Here is a 14874-nt window from a genome sequence, read left to right as displayed (position 1 = left end):
CTACTTGGAATTCAAAAGGATTACCAAGTTACAATGAAGCATGAACCGTTTATATCATCCTTAGTGCACTTGTCTATTTCACAAAGAACAATTTTATTAATAAACAGTAAAGAAACAGTGGTATAAAGGGTAGGAAGCCACAAATGAATCTCATCAATATTGGCTTCAACAATTAACATGTGAGCTTATTCAAATGACAGAACAGTGATCAAAAAGGCATGCTTCTCCTAAGGATTTTATTACAAAGGAAACTGCTGCTCAATTTATACACTAGCAAGCAAATTGTCAATATTTCATTCACCGATATTCTTTTAAGTATCAAACATTTGATGCATAAAAACTGTTATACCTGATCTTGTGAACAAATGACCTAAGATTACTGTAATTGAAAGATTAGTGAAAAAAAAAATCTGTTCACTTTGCACTTGACAGCACTTTATGCCTAGTTAGTTTAAGTATTTACCCTGTATAGTCAGTTTTCAATCTGTGCGGATCTTCCAGACAATAACAGGGTAAAGCAACATTACAAAACAGGAAAGTGTGATGTATAACTACTAAATTAGCAGGGGAACCAAGGGCAGATATAGCACCTTAATGTAATTACAAATGAAAAGTTCAGGCCTAAACACTGTTCTGCGAACGCACATATTCTCTTTAAGTTGAAAATTTCTCCTTGGCAGATCTGTGGTAATGTCTAAGGAACTTCTATACAATTATATTTGGTAACATTAGGAGGATAGCTCAATGGATTAGTAAAATCTTTCACTTCAAGCTCACTGCATCAAATCTAATTCAGACTGGTAAATACTGAAAGTTATCACCTGAATGCTGTTTGGAGCCTTACATGAAATGAGTTAGTTGTCACAGATGAGGTTGTAGAAAGGTGTCCACTAGTTTGAAGTAAAACAAAAAACCCCAAACCATCACTCTAGACATCTCTTGACAATATAAGCATAGACCCCAAAGATTCACTGGGAATGGAAAGTAAGCTTACTCATAGCTCTAGAAATAGTGCCTTCAGGTCTGGGTTCAGGCATTTTGCAGGATAGCGGGGGAAGCCTGTACACACACACACTCTCTCTCTCTCTGCGTATTTTATAAATTAATAGAAACCATCTTCAGAGATATCAATCCAGCACTAAAGAACACTAGTCCAGTTTACACTTAAAAAAATCACTGTTAAGCTGTTTATCAATGCAGTGAATTCTTTATAACAGCAGCAACCCTAAGCATTCAAGTTTGTCAATATTTACATATAAACCACCCCAAAAACAGAACCTGCAACTGGATGTTACAACTGACATCTGGATTAAATAGTCTGTTTGAAATGTAGTTCTCCAATGAAAAGTAATTATATAAAAGTGGCACCTTCTTACTCACATGTACCCAGTTACATCTGCTTGTTTCAGGCCTAGTCTATACAGTTTTTATGCTGGTATAACTGTTTCAGTTAGGGTTGTGATTTTTTTTTTAATTGAAATAGTTATACTAGTACAAACAATAGTATAAACACAATTATATCTGTATAAAGGTGTCTTATACTGGTATATCTTATTCCCCTTCTTGTACAGGAATAACTTATACCAATATAGGCCCTTTATAGCAGTCTAGCTGTACCCATAGTAGACATATTATTTCACTTTAACTATACAGTATAGTTAAAGCCTTACAACTTTTGTGTTTAGACCAGTCCTTATTAACTAAATCAGTGGTTCCCAAACTTTTGTACTAGTGACTCCTTTCACACAGCAAGCCTCAGAATGTGACCCCCCCCCTTAAAAATTAAAAACACTTTTTAATACATTTAACACCATTATAAATGCTGGAGGCAAAGTGGGGTTTGGGGTGGAGGCTGACAGCTCGTGACACCCCACATAATAACCTCATGACCCACTAAGGGGTCCCAACCCCCAATTTGAGAACCCCTGAATGAAAGGGTTCTCGATGGTTCATGCACACGAGCTACACAGAGCCATCATAGTTATGACAGGGGAGAGTTGGAGTCTACTCCTCTTATAACAACTGAATTGCCTGAGTTCCAAGGAGTTACAACTTTACAGTTCCACTAGAGACAAGAGCATAATCTGGATACATTAGAAGGACAGATTCCAGCTTGACTCTCAGATCCCAGATTGAGTTGAAGGACTTGCAATTAGAAAATAAACAATCTTTTTGTTGGTAAATTTAATACATCTGATGTGGAGCCAAGAATTTATTAAAAACTACCATTCTGGACTTTTCTAGTTCTTTACGATGTATACAAAGCAGCCTAGAAAAGATTGGGATTTTTTACTGATGGTTTCATACTCATCAAGGTTGTCAACTCTGGTTTGTCCTAGTTTTGCTGAAGAAATTTGAAGAGGTCTCTGGAATGTTTATTGGGAACATGAATATTTTAACTAAGACTTCTTTTTATACAAATGTTATTCATTTATTGCAATTTTTTAAAAAGTGTTTATAAAAACAAAAATAAAGTTTAAAAAAGTGACCAAAAATCCCTTTCCTTCTCAACTGCTCAAATATAACTTTGATACTTGCTATGCCACCATATCACTACTTCTCTAGAGTCTTCAAGTTAACAAGCCCTGAATTTCAATCAATCGATCAATAAATAAATAAATAAATAAATAAATAGAGTCAACCCTCGAACAACCCTCGAACATTTGAGACCTTCTCCTGTATTGTAAAAGGGCACAAACCCATTATTAAAACTCTGCAGGTCTCCCTTAAGAGGGTGGAACAAATAAATTCTAAAATTTAAAGACTATACTTTAAAAGTTACATATGAAACAGCTAAGTCTATTAAGTATGAAAGAAGAGAAGGTTAATCACCCTGTGCTGTAACTGAGGTTCTTGGAGGCGGCTGTCCCTGTAGGTGCTCCACTTTAGGTGAATCTGTACCCCTCTGCTTGTAATTGGAAATTTTTAGTAGTGGTGCCTGGTTGGATCGCAGTGCTATCCCCATCTCGCACTGCCTCAGGCAGTTACATAGCACTGTGAGACCAATCCACCACCTCCTCAGTTCCTTTTCTACTGCAGTCTCGAGAGTGAAAAAACTCCGTAGTAGAGGGGAAGAGGGAGGGTAGTGGAGCTCCCACAGGGACAACTATCTTGAAGAACCTCAATTACTGCACAGGGTGAATAAGCTTCTTTTCTTCTTCAAGGAGTGTCCTGTAGGCACTCCACTTTAGATGACTGTAGAGCAGCACCCCTCAGTGGAAGAGAAGGGAAGGGCTTCAGAGTGGATGATAAAAACCGTAAGTCCGAATAGAGCATCAAATGATGAGTGCTGCTCTATGGCATAATGCTGTATGAACATATGGGCTGACGCCCAGGTTGCTGCTCTGCACATGTCCATAACTGGTACATTGCTGAGGAAGGCTATCCATGTAGAGCGTGCTCTGGTGGAGTGTGTGCGGGTTCCCAGTGTTGTAGTGGTGGTGGGGGGTTGTAGTGTTGCTGACAATAACAAATTAGAAAACAGTGGAAGTAGAAACCCTTCCCTCTGTGTTGTGTTGGTACTGGTTCTACTGCGCCCAGGTGTATGAGATGGTTTACCTCCTATTATAGTAGGTGTTTGTGAGAAAGGTCCCTCAAGAGGGAGGTAAATTGGATGGAATAATCAGTCTCAATGATTTCTTGGACCCATTTGTTTGACGTGATGGTCAGCCAAACTGGGTGGAATGGGGTCAGATGGTCTCAAACGGATGAGTGGTTGTGGATGGTTCCAGCAATTGAAATTGTGGGAAGTATCTCAGGTCCTCAACCAAACCCTAAAAATTGTTGTTTGCGGGAGGTTGTTGATACATCGAGAGCTGAGAAGCGAGTGATCTCCTTCTAGTGGGTCCCTGCCTCTGCCGGTCATACTACCTCTGAGATTGGATGTAGGGTACGGCTCTTGTTCTTTGTGCCAAGAAATACTTCCTTTGTTTTTTCTTTCGGAAAGGTGTATAAATGCCCACGGATCTGAGAGCCACCCTGGAGTTCTTTAATTTATGAAGTGACTCATCCATCTTGGATGTGAACAGTTTTGTGCCCTCAATCAACTGTAGATTGTGCTTCTTTGGGGAATCCAGAGAAGTGGAGCCAGGAAGCTTGCTGCATTACCATAGCCGTGGCAATGGAACATACCACCGTGTCTGATGAGTACAGTGAGGCTGATAAGGCTGTTTGAGCAAGAATGTGGCCCTCCAAGATGGCTGCTTTGAATTGCTCTTTTTTATCCGCAAATAGAAAAATCAGTAAATTCAGATACTTTTGAATAAATTTGTGCAATTATATTTGGCCATTAATGTCTTGTAATTGCCCATCCTAAGTTATAGGGTCACTGACAAGTAGACCTTTCATTCACAAAGGTCTAACCTATTCCAGTCCCTGTCACATGGGATGATTGTGGTCTTCCCCTTTCATGCACAGCCTTTACCACAAGGGAGTTTGCTGTGCGATGTGAGAACAAAAATTCTACTCCCTTGGAAGTGAGATGATGATTTTTATCCGCCCTTTTGCAGGTGGGTGTGATTGTTGCCAGTGTCTGCCATATTGTCTTGGCTGGGTTCATGAGAGCCTCATTTATTGGTAGAGCAATCTTGAAGGACGTTGAAGTCTGGAGGAGATCTTGCAATTTATGTTGGGCTTCCATCACTTCCTCCAGCAGTATCTCCAGAGAATCTGCAATCCTCTTAAATAGTTCCTGCAACTGTTTAAAATCATATCCCATGATGTGGGCACAACAGCTTCATCCGGGGAAGAGAAAGAAAAGTTGGAAGATGGTGCAGGTTCCCTGGTCCAAAGTTTCCTCTAATTCCTTGACTGCCTCTTCTGGAAGTTCAGAGGGTCCAGGTAGAGAGGGTGAAGGAGAATGCCTCAACCTCACCCTGGGTGCACTGGGAGGCTTAAGGTATTGTTGACGGTATGCTGTCCATGGGTCCCAGTAAAGCCACTGTGGTGGAAGTGACATGGGAAATGACAGGAGTCCCTGTACCAGCCTTGAGTTTTGGGTCCTGGGTGATATTTACAGTGTTCTGGTGGACCTGGCCCAGTAGTTCTGTGGATAGGTGAGGAGTAATAGGAGGAGTAGCTTTCTCCTTCATCCTCATCACTAGATAAAGGGGGAGCTTATCTGGGTGATGAAGTAAGATGGGCTCAGTACCAAGCTTGCTGGAGTGAGGTTGGTACCAAGGAGACCAGAAAATCTTTGTGGAGGAGAAATTGTTGCAGTACCGAGCACATCAGTACTGAAGAAGGTATTGTCAGCAGTACCAATGTCTTTGATGTGGTTGTTGGTGCAGACGGTCATGCACTATGCGCTACAGAGGCAGAAGGTGGTGCCGTAGCCTGTAGCATTGCTGAGCTGCTCGATGCTGCATGTTTGAACGGTTCTGGCAGCACCGAGGCAGGGACTGTAGGTCTCCCTTTACTGCCTTTTCCGAGTCAGCCCATTTAGGATCTTTTGCTTGTGCTGTACCCAGGGTACCAGATGGTCCCGTTATCTCACGGGTGGAAGGTCTCACTGCTGTCGGTACTGATGGGGTCTGTCAAGTCAGGGAATGCTACTTATTGGTGGATTTCCGAAAGGGGAGGTCGGAAAAAATGGTTACTCACCTTGTTGTAACTGTTGTTCTTCGAGATGTGTTGTTCACGTCCATTCCAATCAAGTGTGCACACGCTGCGTGCACAGTTCCCAGAAATTTTTTCCCCAGCAGCTCCTGTCAGGTCAGCTGTCAATTCCCCTGGAGTGGCCCCTTCATGGTGCTCAATATATGACCCTGCCAACCTGGCCCCTCCTCAGTTCCTTTTTGCTGGCTACTCCAACAGAGGAGTAGGAGGGTGGGTATTGGAATGGACGTGAACAACGCATCTCGAAGAACAACAGTTACAAGAAGGTGAGTAACTGTTTTTTTCTTCTTCGAGTGCTTGTTCATGCTGATTCCAAACAGGTGACTCCCAAGCTCTATCCCGGAGGTGGGGTCGGAGTTAAGGAATCGCTGATTGGAGCACTGCTCTGCCGAAAGCTGCATCATCTCTAGGGTGCTGTGTGATGGCATAGTGAGAGGTGAATGTATGGACCAAGGGACCAAGTAGCTGCCCTACAGATTTCGTGTATCGGGACCTAGGCCAGGAACGCAGCTGACAAGGCCTGTGCCCTTGTGGAATGAGCCTTAAGAGGTGGGGCTGGGACCTTGGCCAGCTCATAACATGTGCGGATACAGTCCGTGATCCAGGAAGATAATCTTTGAGATGAGATCGGGAGTCCTTTCATGCAGCCTGCCACTGCCACGAACAGCTGGTTCGACCTCCTGAATGGCTCTGTGCACTCAATGTAGAATGCTAATGCCCGCTGAACATTCAATGAGGGCAGCCTTTGCTCTTGGTACTGTTGTGTGGCTTGGGATAGAAAACAGGTAGAAAAATATCTTGGCTAGTATGGATTTGTGACACTACTTTAGGGAGAAAGGCCAGGTTAGGTCTGAGTTGCACCTTTTGTGGAACACCATGTAGGGTGGGTCAGAAGTAAGGGCCTTTAACTCTTACACCCTCCTGGCTGATGTGATGGCAACAAGAAAGGCTATCTTCCATGACAGGTAGAGAAGGGAGCAAGTCGCCAGCGGTTTGAATGGGGGTCCCATTAATCTGGAGAGGACCATGTTAAGATTGCATGCCAGAAGAGGCTGTCTAACCTGAGGATATAGCCATGCTAGACCCTTAAGGAAACGTCCTACCATAGGGTTAGCGAATATGGAGCATCCAGACGTGCCCGGATGGAAGGCCGAGATAGCAGCAAGATGCATGACACTGCCAGGCCTTGTTGCCAGAAGGTACTCCAGGATGAGTAGTATAGATGACTGGAGTGGAGGAGTGTGATGCGGGGCATACAAGCAAGTGAACCTCTTCCACTTGGCCAGATGAGTGACCCTGGTGGATGGTTTTCTGCTGCCGAGCAGAACCTTTCTCACTGGTTCTGAGCACAGGAGCTCCATTGGGTTTAGCCATAAAGCTTCCAAGTCGTGAGATGGAGGGAATGGAGGTCGGGGTGGTGAAGGCGACCATGGTCTTGTGTGATCAGATTGGGGTATAGAAGCGTGGTGTACCAATGTTGGCAGGGCCAAGCCAGGGCCAGCAGAATTACTTTCACTCTGTCTCTGCAGATTTTCATTCCACTGTGCACAAGTGGAAATGGTGGAAAGGCATACATGAGACAGTCTGCCCAGGGAAGCAGGAACTAATCCGAAATCAAACCTGGGCTGTGTTTCTGAAAGAAGCAGAACATTGGGCACCTCCTGTTACTCCGGGTGACAAACAGATCGACCTGGGAAAAACCCGACTTTTGGAAGATGGAATATATGACATCCGGACAGATGGCCCACTTGTGATTGTGAGACGATCTGCTGAGGTGGTCTGCTAGTTCATTCTGTACACCTGGGAGATAGAACACCTCCAGGTGAATGGAGTAGGCTATGCAGAACTCCCATAGCTGAAGGCCCTCTGGATATAGGGGGGAAGATCAGGCTCCGCCTTGCTTGTTGATGTAAAATATGGCCTGTCATTACCCACACACACTGGCCTTGGAGCCAGGATAGGAAAGTTTGGCACACTAACCACATTGCTCGGAGCTCTCTGATACTGATATGCAAGGAGAGCTTGTCCTGTGACCATAACCCTTGCGTCTGGAGATCTCCCAGATGCACCCCCCCCAACCCAGAGCTGACATGTCTGTTACTAGGGACAAAGAGGGCGGGGGGCTGTTGAAGGGGATTCCCTTGCACACTGTGTGAGGGTTGAGCCACCACTGGAGGAACTTGAGTACTTGGTCTGGCACCATGACCACAGATTCCAGGTGTCACACCTTGGGTAGTATACAGATGCAAGCCATGCTTGAAGTGGTAGGAACATCAGTCTGGCATGCTGGACCACGTAAGTGCAGGCTACCATGTGGCCAAGAAGACTCAGGCAACCCCTAGCGGTAGTGGTCGGGTACTGCCTGAGGCTTTGGATAATGTCTGTCATGGTCTGAAATGGGGTCTCTGGTAGGAGCACCCTTGCCTGCACCGAGTCCAGCACCGAACCAATGAATTCTATTCTTTGAATTGGCGACAAGGTTGACTTGTTCACACTGAAAAGTTCCCCCAACCTCTCGAAAGTAGCTCTGACTAGTTGGATTTGAGACTCCACCTGCTCCCCGGTACACCACCTGAGTAGCCATTCGTCGAGATAGGGATATACCTGCACCTACCTCCTGCGGAGGAAGGCTGCTATGACTGACATACACTTGGTGAACACTTGGGGGGCTGTTGACAGACCGAAGGGGAGGACCATGAATTGATAGTGTTTGTGGCTGGCTACAAACCACAGAAATCTGTGGGGTGGGGTGGGGGTGGTTTTTTTTAAAAAAAAGAAAATGAACAGGGAAGGGTAACTAACTATTGACTAAAAGAAAAGGAGTACTTGTGGCACCTTAGAGACTAACCAATTTATTTGAGCATGAGCTTTCGTGAGCTACAGCTCACTTCATCAGATGCATACTGTGGAAACTGCAGAAGACATTATATACACACAGAGACCGTGAAACAATACCTCCTCCCACCCCACTGTCCTGCTAGTAATAGCTTATCTAAAGTGATCATCAAGTTGGGCCATTTTCAGCACAAATCCAGGTTTTCTCACCCTCCGCCCCCCCCACCCCCCCCACACACACAAACTCACTCTCCTGCTGGTAATAGCCCATCCAAAGTGACCACTCTCTTTAAAATGTGTATGATAATCAAGGTGGGCCATTTCCAGCACAAATCCAGGTTTTCTCACCCCCCACCCCCCTCCAAAAACCACACACACAAACTCACTCTCCTCCTGGTAATAGCTTATCCAAAGTGACCACTCTCCTCACAATGTGTATGAAAATCAAGGTGGGCCATTTCCAGCACAAATACAGGTTTTTTCTCCCACCCCCTTTTTTTTTTTGGTTAGTCTCTAAGGTGCCACAAGTACTCCTTTTCTTTTTGCGAATACAGACTAACACGGCTGTTACTCTGATAACTACTGACTAACTAACTAGTGGTATTCTAAAGTTAAAACCAGATAAATCTGAAGTGCAGAGGCACTGCTAAGTGCTCCATCTCAAGCCGAAGGCAGTAGAGAAGGAACGGGGGTGGGGGGGGTGAGGGTTTGGACACACAGCACCATGTAACCACCTGAAGCTGCGTGAGACGCGTGTGTGATGAACCAGGCACTGCTACTAAAAATCTCCAATTACAAGAGCAGGGGCACAGATTCACCTAAAGTGGGGCACCCACAGGGATACTCCTCGAAGATGCAGCCAATGTTTAATATTCATTAAATTCAGTTATTGAAAAAAGTGCTTGCCCACTCAAGTTTCACTCACTGTAAAGATTCAGCAGCAACAAAATACAATAGTGCTTAGATATCACTGTGATATCTAACATGGAAAAACCTAATCAAATGAAGAATCTCATGGAATAATTCTAGCTTCAACTGAGGAGCCTATAATATTTACAAGGATTACACCAGTTTCAATCTACCCTTCCCAGAAGCAACAACGAAGGCACAATATAATCCATTCCTACAGGTGACAAAAGGGTTAGGGAAAAGAGATTTAAACAAACCTAAACAAAAAATACGCATATAGGAGAGGGGCTACCCACACATCTGTGAAAGAAAGAAAGAAAGAAACCTACATTCAGACATACACAAAGAATGAGGAGAAAAAATAGCAAGAAAAGTAGAGTGTAATCTTACCTGCCCCGCAAAGTCCACACTTAGGGAGAGGTTGGAAAAAGAGGTGGAAGGAGGTTACCCAGTATTTACTAATCAAGTCTGATACAAAGATTGGAGCTTTCCATCAAGATCCAGGAAGAATTCCCTCCCTGGTGAGAAGCACAACACAGGAGCTCACTTACAGTGGTTGGGAGAGAAGTGTGTGCCTTGGGTTTCTCAACAGAACCCACACTGCAAGATCCCATATTTTGCATCAGCTTCTGGCTTGTCACATGGCAATTTTCCAAGTCCCAATTACATTATATGTAAAGGGAATGCAGCGAATACTATATAAAACTCCACTGATTTTAATGCATCTTTGTTTACTTGGATAACTACGACCTTTTGCATGTCTCCTATTAGGAAGAGAACATGGGGATTTTAAAACCAACAAGACATTTTAAAAAGGTGTCTTGTAAAATAATTATTAAAATAGAATGAATCATAGAATATCAGGGTTGGAAAGGACCTCAGGAGGTCATCTAGTCCGACCCCCTGCTCAAAGCAGGACCAATCCCCAACTAAATCATCCCAGCCAGGGCTTTGTCAAGCCTGACCTTAAAAACTTCTAAGGAAGGAGATTCTACCACCTCCCTAGGTAACGCATTCCAGTGTTTCACCACCCTCCTAGTGAAAAAGTTTTTCCTAATATCCAACCTAAACCTCCACCACTGTAACTTGAATGAAATGTGTACATTTTATGTGATCTATTGAAGATGTTCAAAATACAATTTGCATGGCTTTTATTACATTTTGGAAACATTTTTTCGTGTATTGTATATACACGTAAGCCTGCCAAACTCCACTTCAGTCATTTTCTCAATGATCAACTTTTATGCATGCCCTCACTATCATTTGCAGTAGCAACTATTGTATCAGATATTGTGGTTGTCTAGTATGAATTCACAAATTTGAGTAAGATAAGGAAATGGCATGGTACGGTGTTTTTCTCCATTCTTAAAGAAATTTCATATTATAGCTAAAGTTTACTTAAAGCAATTTTCATTGTAATAAAGTTTCTCAAGCACAGTGCATGGAATTCTTTTTGAAAAATATTAACACTGAGGTTAAACAGAACTGACAGCCAGTTAACTTCCTTTACTGCACCTGCCACCATCTCATCTTTCCTACCACTGAATTACAACTGTTTATTACAAGTACAATGCTGCAGAGGTACAGAAACTTAGTAAAGGAAACTGGTGCACACAGATATGGTTTGGTTTTCTTTAACCAGGACACTACAATCTTCAAAAACTCAAATGCTATTTGAGGTTCTTTACTTGAACTGGATGCCACTTTGCACACCATTTTAGCAGTTACTTAGTTCTACAATAGCTGTCTTGAAAAATTCCCTTGTCCACAATAAATAGGAAACTTTTTCCAGACAAATGCTACCAACTGTTTCAAAATCTCAGCTTTCATTACAACAATTAAGTTAGTAGGCAAAGATGACTTTTCAAATTTGAACTAAGTGTAAAATAATAGAATGTTGTCTTCCAAAATCTGCAGATATCTCCTGGTGTCTCTTGCTTTCCCAAACTGCAGATATCTGAAAACTCACTGGAGCTTTGTCAGTTTCCCCTTCTATTATTGGGAACCTTATAAACATGCACTGAAACAAAAACACACTGAAAATCTGTAAATTTTCACTCTACTGGAGGCTAGAAAAGCTGTAAGTATCAGAGGCAGACATTATTAACCTAGATGCTTCACCAGTGCCTGCCACCATAATACCCAAGCGTAATGTAGATATTAACTAGGAAGGAGGACCCAAAAACAGAGTTAGTTTAGCAGCTACCTCACTCTTATAAGCAGCTAACTTTGGCGTATGAGTGAAGAACAGAGACAAAATACCCCCCAAGCTCCAGGCACCATAAAATCTTTCAGGACATATGTGGAAGGTTGTAAAGCTTTAATGTTTCAGATACCTACTTTTCAGAAGCTACAAACATAAAATCCTGCATGTTATCCAAGGACAGCACACTCCATTTGCTGGCAGCTTTGGGTAAGGAGTTTTTGCTTTTTAAAGGAACAGGTGTAATGTGTGGTATGCACAATAGAGCCACCAGAAACCAGCCAAAACTGTAGTATATATACGCAACTAGGACTTGCACATTGTGTGTATTCATTCAGTAAGTATGGTTGTTTTTTATCCTACTGTGCCTGTGTGATTTCTACATATTCTGTTGTAGAAAGACAACAGGTATTGATAGAAATTTGGGAGGATGAAGAAATGGCAGAGCAAATATAAAAAAAAGGAGGTGATTCTGAACAAAAAGGTGAAGAAAAATAAATGAGAAGACACAGACTAATGTAAGAAAAGATGCACCAGGTAAACAACAAGGAAAAGTGTAAAGTCGAGATGGGAACGAAGGAATTAAAAACAAAAAAAACTTCAAGCCCTATAAAGTAACAGGATACTGGGAACTTTAACATGATGCAGCTTTCTAGTACAGTTACATAACAAAAAATTATGTTAAAAGTATAACCAAAATAATTTCTTTTAATAACTTGAAAGTTTAAAAATGTCAGATTAAAGGATGCCAGTGCAACCTTAATTATGCCTTGTGTTTCCACCCTGCACACTGAATAAGGAGGGGTTCCATGGAAAAAAATAGTATGTGATCGTGTAATTAAAGATTGTATCACAATGCAGATGCACAAGGAGAGCAGAACTAAGGTTGCACTTTGGCAACTGCCATTCTAGAATTTTCCAATTTTTGAGTGCGTGACTTTACAAACTCAAGCTACTTCCTTTCAACATAGCTTTTTGGTATGTAATTTCCTAGGTTATTTTTAGAAGTAAAAATAAATTTTATTCTGTACAAATGTAAACCCCCCCACATCATTCATTAGCAGGACTGGAACTCTGAACCTTCAGCACTGCAGGATAGACCTACTACCATAGGCACTGACTCCGTGCGTGCTCCAGGGCTGGAGCACCCATGGAAAAAAAATTAGCAGGTGCTTAGCACCCACTGCAGCCAGCTCCCACTTCTCCCCTCCCCCCAAGCCCTCCCACCTGCCAGTGGCCCAGATGATCAACTCCTCCCTCTCCCTTCCAGCACCTCCTGCCCACTGCGATCAGCTGTTCTGCAGCATGCAGGAGGCTCTGCGGGGGACAGGGAGGAATGAGGGCAGGGCATGCTTGGGGGAGGGGCAGAATGGAGTGGGAAGATGAGGGATGGGGGCCAGACCCTGGGGGAAGGAGCAGAGTGGGGGCGAGGCCTAGGGCTGAGCAGGGGGTTGAGCACCCCCAGGGAAAGGAAGAAGCCAGCACCTGAATCTACCACTTTAATCATAGCAATAACTGTATTAGCTGACAGCAACAGAAGGCTATTACTCTGTCAGAGACTGGAAGTGATGAGGGAACGAGCTGCTAGCACTATATTATGGGTGCATAGGGTTGGCAATGGTTGGCCTGGCTCTTTCCCCCAACCCCAGAAGCTGAGGGAGCTTCTGACCCACAGGTTACCTTTACAGGGATAGAAGAGGGGGAAATGAGACAATAGGACCACTTGGGTTGGAGAGTGGGGAGCCCAGCCTGGCGCTCTTTCCTCCTGACCCCGATTGCTACAGCTGTTCCGAGGGCTTGCAGGTGTTTCTCAGTGCAATGTTCATTGGAGGTTATACTGTGAGTTTTTTTGGTGGCCTTGGCTTTGCTATTTAGAATGTGTGTTCAGTTATTATTTGTAACTCCGGTAAAGTTGAATGGAATTGCATAGCACACAAAAAAGGCACTTCTCCAGCCCAATGCTTTCTTCTTGTTGAATTTCAAAGGCCTGCTACAAACAATGAACATGCTAAAGAATCTCAAAAAAGGTGCAAGAATCTTTCATAATGGAAAGCGTACAGTGAGCTAAATATAAGGGTTGATACCAGCAACTCCTGTAATTTTTAGTGCTAGGTATTGTGCAGTCATATGATGACAGCCCTCACTTCAAAGAACTTAAAACATATAAAGAGATAGATAGAAGGATGGAGAAAGGTATACAAATATACAAACAAATTAAACAGTTAGGACTATGATTAGAACACTTCATATTAGTTAAGTTTTAAAAAAAATTACATTCTCCTCCCCAACAGTATCCTCAACTACCCCTCCACCTAGCCACCATTGGCTCCTTCTTCATGATTTGCTAGCGCAGAACCTCGCACCTGCGTGAAATCCCAAAGAGAGAAGGGGGCCTGTTCCGTTAACTGCCCCCGTTTTTGTTACTTCGTTTTTAATCCTTGACTTCTTCTCTTTTTAATCACTTTTAACCTTTATCTATTAACAAAAACCACCCTCCCTCCAGTCCTCCCACTTCCTAGCTATCTAGGAGCCCCAGTCTACTAGCTTACCCACTGCTGCCCATGCTAAGAGTACCTTATGTCCAGCCTGCCTAGCTACATATAGAATCAGGCTCATTGTGAGGAGAAAAAAAATAGTCAACATACAGACACTGTTAAAACAAAAGTGCAGAAATTTTCTTTATTGGTGATAGAAAGCTAAACAATCCCCATATAAAAAAAATATGTATCACATAAAACTATAAAGTTATTTTTAAAGATCTGTAACTATTTTAAAGATTTTTTAAAGATCTGCAACTACTAAGTAAGAGACAATATCAAGGTGTTCAAGTACAAACCATCCACAGTCCAGAAATCCTGAACATGATATGAATTAAAAGTAATAGCATACCGAGACAATAGGTTTCCTCCCACATTTCTTCAAGAACTACTGAAAGTTAGGGGATCCACAAAATTTCAGTAAGTTCTTGCTTTATGAATACCCTACTGAAAAATAATAAAATACTTTTATTGGAGTAATAAATAACAGCAGGATATTGTTACTTAGGCCACAAAACTCTGCTTTAAAAAAGTATTTCAAAGCTCTTTCAAATTCTGTTAGCTTTCTAATTTATAAGAAAACTGTTTGTTTTAAATGTAAACATTTATTTCAGCACTTGCAATAACGTAGCTTTGTGCTAGTGCATTAGGCCCAAAGAGTGGAGCTAACCAACTGTTTTCATTGTTCTAGTCAATTAAAAAAAAAAAAAAAAAGTAGACTGGCATAAACAGTGAAAAGTAACTGTCTGAAATGGGCCACTCTCATTACTACTT

General features: G+C 42.6%; 1 protein-coding gene across 4 annotated transcripts in view; it reads right to left on the bottom strand.

The window, feature by feature from the left end:
- NIPBL (NIPBL cohesin loading factor) overlaps positions 1–14874 on the bottom strand; it is a 294724-nt gene that overhangs the window by 176422 nt on the left and 103428 nt on the right. The gene's annotated exons all lie outside the window — the stretch shown is intronic.

This window comes from Eretmochelys imbricata, chromosome 5 (genome assembly GCF_965152235.1).
Source record: "Eretmochelys imbricata isolate rEreImb1 chromosome 5, rEreImb1.hap1, whole genome shotgun sequence".
Lineage (NCBI taxonomy): Eukaryota > Metazoa > Chordata > Testudines > Cheloniidae > Eretmochelys > Eretmochelys imbricata.
Note: the sequence above shows the minus strand (reverse complement) of the source record. Positions and strands in the feature narration are given on the sequence as shown.